The sequence below is a fragment of the Solanum tuberosum genome, unplaced genomic scaffold, assembly GCF_000226075.1.
Source record: "Solanum tuberosum cultivar DM 1-3 516 R44 unplaced genomic scaffold, SolTub_3.0 scf00001, whole genome shotgun sequence".
NCBI classification, from domain to species: domain Eukaryota; kingdom Viridiplantae; phylum Streptophyta; class Magnoliopsida; order Solanales; family Solanaceae; genus Solanum; species Solanum tuberosum.
Genome location: NW_006238927.1, coordinates 6,658,524 through 6,667,252, shown reverse-complemented (window position 1 = coordinate 6,667,252; position 8,729 = coordinate 6,658,524).

Genomic DNA, 8,729 nt, shown 5'->3' with positions numbered 1-8,729 from the left:
GAGGTACTTTCTAGGCTCTAACCCTAACATCAAGCCCTAGCTTAGCCTACTAGTTTCCGGAATGCTACAAGTCTTCCCTAACATGTCCTTTCATGTTGCAAAAATCATAGTATAAAGAATGATAATTTCTTCACGGGATTTTATCTAGAGTAAAACTATTGTCGCTTGTGATTCCTTACAGTATACATAGCTAAGGACTCCATTTCTTCATGCATAGAACGTACAATGCCCTTTTGACTTTCATTCTGTATAACTAGAGAATAATCTTGATTCACATTAGGGAGATAGTGCATCATTAGAATTGACCTCATTCCTGTGAATAAATATCATTCAGGTCGATCATAAATTGCAACAAACGTTTATACTACATTTGTTCAACATGATCCTTAGCCTTGTGACAATCACAACTGGGTGGGAGAAAATTGAGTCATACTCATCCTATAAGTTCTTCAATTTTGTATAATATGCAGAAAAAGTCGATGTACCCTGTGCAAGAGTAAAAATGCTTTTATGCAATTGATAAAGCCTAGAGCCATTGAGCTTATCAAACCGCTCTTTCAGATCAAGCCATATCTGATGTGCCCAGGAAGAATAGAGAATTCCACTGAGTAATTCCTTGCTCACATTGCAGGTGAGCGAAGAAATCACGATCACATTGCATCGATCAATTTTTTTTCTTAAAGCTCCATCAAAATCACAACGTGAAACAAATCCATCAATGAAGCACAATTTGTTTCGACCAAGTAGTGCAATCTCCATAGCTTGACTCCACTATTTATAATTCTCCATGCCTATTAATTGAATTCCAATAGAAAGAGTTCATGGCAAATTAGAGGAGCTCAAATAAAAGGGGTGATTGTGATCAATCGTGACGAAGCTGCCATTGACAGGCTTTCCATGTGTGCTGCCAATGAATCCTCCAGCTGGCACATCCTCAATCCCTATACTTGGAGAAGCAGATTCTCTCGATCAATTGTCAGAATTAACTCAGCCAAATCCCTAGATCTATCTTCCTAGCTCTGATACAATGTTAAATTTAGTGCACTGAGAGAGAAGAATAGAAATTATATTGCCACAATCAACAATTTACAATCTTAGAGAATCGTTCCTTTACTACTATCACTGAACCTCTATGTACAGGAAAGATAAGTTAACTGCCTTTCTAATCCTATCTAACCAACTCACATGCATTTAATTTAACCATCTCACTGCCGTTACCTGACAATTGTATTTGTAACTAACTGCCCAATATAAGGGAATCGTGGAGATTTTTGCATTTTGGGTAACTTGATTTTTTTCCGCATCATTTAGATTCAAAACTTGATTTTATAGAGTTTTCATTTTTGTTATTTTACTCGTATGATCTCTCCCCCTCCATGTGACACATTCCATGTGATGTCCCCCCAAACTGTACCTATTGAGATATGAGATTTTAAAACTGAAAAGTCATGGATCAACACGCGACCCTCAGAGAAAGAAGCAAGAGTGTGAGATAGAGCCCGCGATGCGGACTCTCTGTTTCTCTAATGGGCCTTGTGCCGCGATCCCCCACTGTCTGATGGACGTGGATTAACCAAGTCAAAGCACAATTCAATTGAGATTAAGATTCCGACCCTACTATTATAAATATGTCATTAAGACGATATTTTTAGGGTTACACATTATTTATAGGATTTACGAATTATTACTAGAAATTAGGGATTTACTATTAGAATAAATTTTTAATCATTCTTAGTTTTCTAGGGTTAATTACTTCTTTCGTAGAAGATTATTGTAGGACAAACCAAATATTCTTGCTAGAGCTGCAGTAATGAAAGGTTTAGATTACTTTCTTATAAATTATGTTCATTAGTTGTTTAAATTACTTTTGTTATAGTTGTCTCTAGTTATGACGCTAACTAGAATTATGAAACCTAGAGTAGGAATAAGGATAATGGATTATTTGCATTGTATTCTTTTCATGAAGGGATAATGATTGTGTATTAAGATTTTTTCGTAAAGACTACTTTTTAATTGTTGAAAATTTTGAGAACTCACGGGTCTTCTGACTTGCTTGACAAAAGAAGTTAAGATAAGAAAAAAGAATCATTAACATGAATTTAGAGCTACCAACCTCCATCTAATTAATAACTTGAGTTAGAGATAAAATAGCTAACCTGAAGCATGTGATGAATGAACTAATTAATTGGACACCCAAGTGTCGACAAGGATTTAGGGTGACATTCTCTTAATTAGGATGATAGGCTTTAGAAGACAAATAGATTCATTAGTTTTGCCCAATGAATACATCTAGAAGAGTTGATAGTAAAATATCCACTTAAACTTTGATAAGTAAGAACTATAACCCTAGTTTGTCTTTAATTCTTGATTACAACTTCAGAAGTATACATTAGTTAAATATTCTCCATTTAAAACCTTGACTCTAATAGTAGTTACAAGTTTGAATTTCAGTAGCAAATTATTAAGATCTCTCACCACACTTTCTATGGGATTCGATCCATCCTTGTTAGGTTACTATATTCTGACATTGACCGTCTTAATTCCAATCCTTGTTGTGACGATGCTTTGTGGAACTGATGAGGAAAAATGGGATGTGTCACATGCCATTGTAGATTCTATTGAGAAAAAGGGACCGTACCACGCGACGTGGTGGAATCATATTGATAAAAAGGGAACGTGTCATGCGTTGTGGTAGGTGCACGGACTGACGAATCCACCATGGGTCCCAAACTGAGATTCAACGGTGTGTATCATTAAGATAGACATGCATCACTCTATATGACATTGCACTGAATTGCACTTCGTCTTTGTTTCCTGTTATTCATGAGTGTTGATATGGTCATGCAATTACTGAATTATTAAAGAATATGGTGTGTGTGTGTCATGCTTTTTTGTTATTGAGTCTGAACAATTAGATTAGGTTGATTTGATTCTATGCAGGTTTTAGCTTATGGAGGTTCAGATGGTATGTTGGAGTACTTGTGTTCTGTATGATTTTACTAAGGGTTGGTTTGGGATGCTTGTTGAGTACCGTTGTTGTTTGGTACTCACCCCTTGCTTTCTACACTTGTATAGGTTATGAGCCTGGATCTTCTTGACTTTTCCCTTCTCATCTTCAGCCAAGTCTTGCTTGTGGAGTTCGTGAGGTAGATGTTTATCACCTTGGCTGACATCACTTACTCTTTCCTTATGTCCTTGTCCTATTTTAGATACAACGACATTCAAACTTGTGTTTCTTTTGAATCTATTATAATACTTAGAGGCTTGTACACGTGATACTAGATTTTGAAGGTTTTATGAGTTATGTTATTTTAATCTTCAATATTCGTGTTATGTTAGTTTTTTTATTATGTTGTTACTTCCACATTTTTCTTATTGAGTTGGGTTTATGCTGACCTATCTTGGTGGGATAAGACAGATGCCATCACACCCGGTTTTGAATCATGACAAGATTGTCCTCTTTCATGTACCATACAAGGTAAGAAATCCAGTACTGGATATATGTTTATTTTCCCTTTTCTACTCTACCACGACACAAGAATTATTTACCCTTACTATGAGTTTAATTGATATAAGAGATAGTTCCATTAGCAAGATGAAAAATAACATCTCAGATATAAGAGAAATCCATAGCTTATACCTTTGGGTAGTTCTTGTCTTTTTGATAGCTTAATGGCTTAAAGTTGTCATTCATCTTTATATAAAGTAATATACTGGTAGTAGTTACTCCATTAATTGTTTTCCTTTGATCTCCTAAATTTTAAATTTTAAATATTACTATACATATTCATTAGACTCAATTAAAGCATCTTAATCATGATTGTACTATAAAAGTATAAATATCTATATAATATTGTAACATGTCAATCAATGCATCTATTTAAAAATTACAAGAGATGTGCTCAGTGGAGAATTATTTAGTGTAAAACTAGACAGGGATCATATTTAAATAAAATTTCAGTTTATAAGAAAGAGACTTATTAGCATCTCAAACCATGTCATCTTCTACCAAAAAACTGTTAAATTGTGGCAGGTTTTTGTCAAGTTAAGACGGTTTTTGAGTGCAACAAAAAGAATTGTGACGGTTTTTAAAAGTGCCACAATTAGCCTTGCCACGGGAATACAACGACGGTTTTTTTCAACCTCCATGAAGTATGCCACAAAATGTATTTTGAATTTGTGGGGTTTTTTTTAAAATTAATCAGTGGCCGTTTAGAACCCTTGCAGTATGATATTAATGTTTCGAAAAAAATATTGCGCGAGTTTTTAAACTCCCAAAATATATCATAATGTTACCAAAAAAGAAAATATGGTGGGGGTCTATAGAACTCCACAATAAAATTTCAATTTTTTTAAAACAAAATACGTGGAAGTTTTCGACCGCTACAATATGATTTTAATGTTTTTTTTAAAAATAATTACTGGCAGTTTCATTTCGCCTTCATAATTTATTGCTGAAAATTAATTTCCATTTAAAATTTAATTATATGAACGAATAAATTAAAATAAATAATTAGTGGCAGCTTGTTTCCGCCAGATACTGTTGCTACTGAAAATTACTTTTTATTTAAAATTTAATTAAATATTATGATGAAGTAAGTTGTCTCATTACAAACATAAAAAAGATGCAAAGAACACAAAATTAAATATGCTAGCTCCATTACATGATAAAAGTTAAGACCCTGGAGCCAATCACAAAATCAAATAATCTAAAGGACACTTAAACATGACTATGAGTGATCTAGAGTTACAGAGATAAGAAAATCTAAGAAAGGGATAGAATTATTCACATATGAGTGACTGAACCAACAAAATAGACTAAACAAACATTTAGCTTTTAGTGATTGGATTCTCGACTTGCTGGAACAATCCCAAAAGAATCCATAGCTATTGTTGAAATGCGTGCTATACGGCAAGGACTTTAGGCAAAGTCTTACCACCTATAGCCATTACAAATTGAAGCAGACTTCTTAGATGATATACCGATGCTTACAACACCAAATGAGCTTTACTCACATCTTATTAATTATTGCAGGTACTTGTGCTTAATTGTATAATCCACCGGTTCACCGTGTATATAGGGAGCTGAATTTATTGGCTGACAAGTTAGCGTTCATGGGTACCCAATCCCCACTACCTACTCCACTGGAAGTTTTTTTTATCATGATCTAGACGGTACACTTGAGGCACCCCGGACTGATAAAGTAGAAAGTAATTACTTGCATAGCTTATTGAATAGGTCAAGAAATAGTCAGTATGGTGCCTACCATTTTCAGCATGTAAGTATTATTGTTGTTACAACTACTACTATTCGTACTAGTATCACAACCTTTTGAGCCTATCCTTTGGAATTTGGGGTAAATGCCCTTGGATGTAATAGTTGGTGGTAAACATATATCTTCTTTAATTAACACAAAAAAAACTATAGTAATATCAAAATTACCTCATTTAACACCCTGTGAAGCTTGTCCCATGCCTCAACAACATGGTCGCTGTCAAATCTGTCAACCACAAAGATAAGACAATGTGTGCTTTCAAATTAGTGTCTCCATGGGCATGGAGGTCTAATCTGCAAGTGCAACACAAAAGATAAATAGTAGTAACACACTTTTAGCTCTTCTAGACTATAGTATACTTATAATTGTGCCTTTAACGAAAGCAGGTGTACATGAAACCACTACTAGGTATCAAATCCTAACTTGACAATCACCAATTAACCACAACTGGTAGACAACTTAGGTTTTGATATTTTATACCAAAACTTATCCGTTTATAAGAAAAATTACTATAGTTTGTTTAATAGTGATGATTGAGACATATGGTCTGTAAATCATCTATATCAGCTAGTCTTTTGCAGGGAATATGCAGAATTGCTACATCTCTATCATGACTAACTTACCAAACTGTTTCACTAGCACGAATAATTACATTCACCTTAAGAAACATAAAGTATATCTAGCACAACTTAACACGATTTTCATATATAAGGAACCAAAATCAAGAATAACACTATTTATACCTATTAAGTGGTGGATATTGTGACCAAATTCTCTTTATGGGCTGAAAAGAAAAATATTGTGCTAACAAGCATGTTGTGCAAAATAAATGGATTCCTGGCGATATATCGTTACACCTTTTGTGCGGATCAAAACTTAATGGACAAAGAATTTTGCTACCAATTTTCAAGCTTGGAAAAACTTGGTATGGTCAACGAACAAAGAAAAAAAACATATCAAGTGGAATATCAACAATGGTGATTTCAGGTTTTGGTGGGAAAGTTAGACAAACAATGGTCCATTGGCTCTTCTTCCTACTGTTTCTTTTGATGACTGCTTGCTAAACTATGTGTCAAAGACTTTATGATGAATGAAAAATGGGATGAACAAACTCAATCTTGTATTTTACCTATCAGTATTGTACAAGAAGAGATGAACATTAACATTATACCAATTGAACAAGGGGATGCAACTATTAGGAAATGTACCGAGGATGATCATTAGTCTAACAAATCAGCTTTGTATTTATCCAGAATATTAGACAGGGGGATAATTTCCTAAACAAGTTATGGTGTAAGTCAGTTCCTTTCAAAATCTCTTTTTTGGCCTGGAGACTTCGTCACGGGAAGCTCTCTTTCAATGAAGCAATATCAAGATTTGGGATTCACTCTTCTATTAACTTCTATTGTTGAGCTAATCTTGTTATAGATTATATTCAACACAGTTTTACTCAAGGGGAAGCAACTAACCAAATTTGGATATATATCGAAGCTTCACTTGGTATTATTCATCAATGAAACCATAAGTGTTACAAAACTGGTGGAAGCAAAATACCAAAAATAGTGACCGCAAAATAATTCTTTCAAACTGCATCCATCTTTATTTGCTGGTAGATATGGAAGAAGTAGACAACATGTAGGTTGGGGATTAGATCAAGTTCCCCAGGAAAATGAAATACAAAATTATCTGGAACAATATGATTGTTATGCAACGCAATGTATCCTACTTGCCATATCTGAGCAGACTGGCCTAATGTATGTCACACCTGAGGCTTCAACTTGTGGTTACTATCAAACAAACTACATGGCAGAAACTTGCACCACGTGATTACAAACTGAATATTGATGATAGTTACACCAAAGAAAAAGGAAAGTCAGGGATATGAGGTGTATTCAAAGATAGTAACTTCATCGTGGCGTTTTCTAAACCAGTCACATGTAGCAACAATAAATATTATAAAGTAGCAGGTGCTAGATTTTGTGTTGATGGCGTGAAGAGAAGGGCTTCGACAAATACACTATGGAGATGGATTCTTTGGTATTTACAAACATGCTAAATATGAAAGACACCACAAATTTTAAATTGAAGACGATAATATATGACATTAATGCTAGAATCAAGAATGTTTATGTCGACTTTTGTCACTGCTACAAGGAAGCCAACATAATTTCAGACTACGTAAACTACAAATATATCACCACAAGCACCCAGAAACCAAAGAGACCTCAGAAAGAAAACGATGATGTATGGTGATCACAATATAGTGCTTGTATTCAAAATTAAGTAGGACAACATGGGACACAAATTTCATGCATGTTTCTCAAACTCAATAAAAGTAAATAAGTGAAAAGCATATAGAAAGTTAATAGAATAAGGGTACCTCTTTATTTGAAAGTAACAACAGGTCATTATGTGATATTGATTCAGCATCACTGCATAAAATAATTGGAAAATGAAACATGCCAACGTCATTGCACCTTACAGTTACTGCCTTCATCCATATTCTCAATAATACCGAGAACAACTATGCGAAGTACATGAATATAGAGTCAACCAAATAAAATGATAAAATGGAGTAAAGGGTCAAAATAGTCCACTATCTTTGGACTTAAGCTTAAAATTATCCTATTTCTTTTCCAGGAGCACTAATAATCCTTATTCTTTGTTAAAGTGGTGGACTTTCAGTCATAATCCTAACCATCGTGAAAGTTTTTACTAGTCATAACCCTCTCATGTGTTTCTCCTAATATCTAACCTCCGGTATCTTCCCTCTTAACTGATACCAGCTGTAGAAAAATATATACATGTAAAACTAGAGATATACAATAATCTTGTTTGTACCTTCTTTTGTTCTCGATCTTCCCTTAAATCGTTTTCTTCCACACGATCAGCTCGTGGATTTTCAACCAGATAAGTCTTAGTGAACTTCTCCAAGAGCTAGGACCTATGTAATAAAGGAAAATAGAAACATATTGTTTAGACTTCCTAGATAACTTTTTTTAATAGTATTATTGTTCTTCAGTCTTTGGACTTTATATGTTTATAAACATGGTCTTCCTAGTCTTCATAACAAGTTGAGGACTATTGGTTTCTCACCCACAATTACTTAGTATGTAAATATATTTCTGGCTGAATGTTTCGAAATTCATTATACCAGCAAGGCTTGTTGTTATTGGGTAGATATTCAATTGACCGGGTGATAGCTAGTACAAGTCAAAAGTTGTAAATTGAGCCTCTGTCAATTTATACATGGATTAGTATGACTACATTTAGTAGAAAATAAAATATCTTAACAAAAGTCTATATTTCTCTGATGAAGATCTCTTACAGATGAAGCTTATTAGCATACAACTAGAAAGTGATTTGCAGGATGCATGCCCTTGAACTTAGTTTATACATTCCCAATAAGATTGACATCATTACAATTTTTTAGTATATTTGATTGTTGTTGTC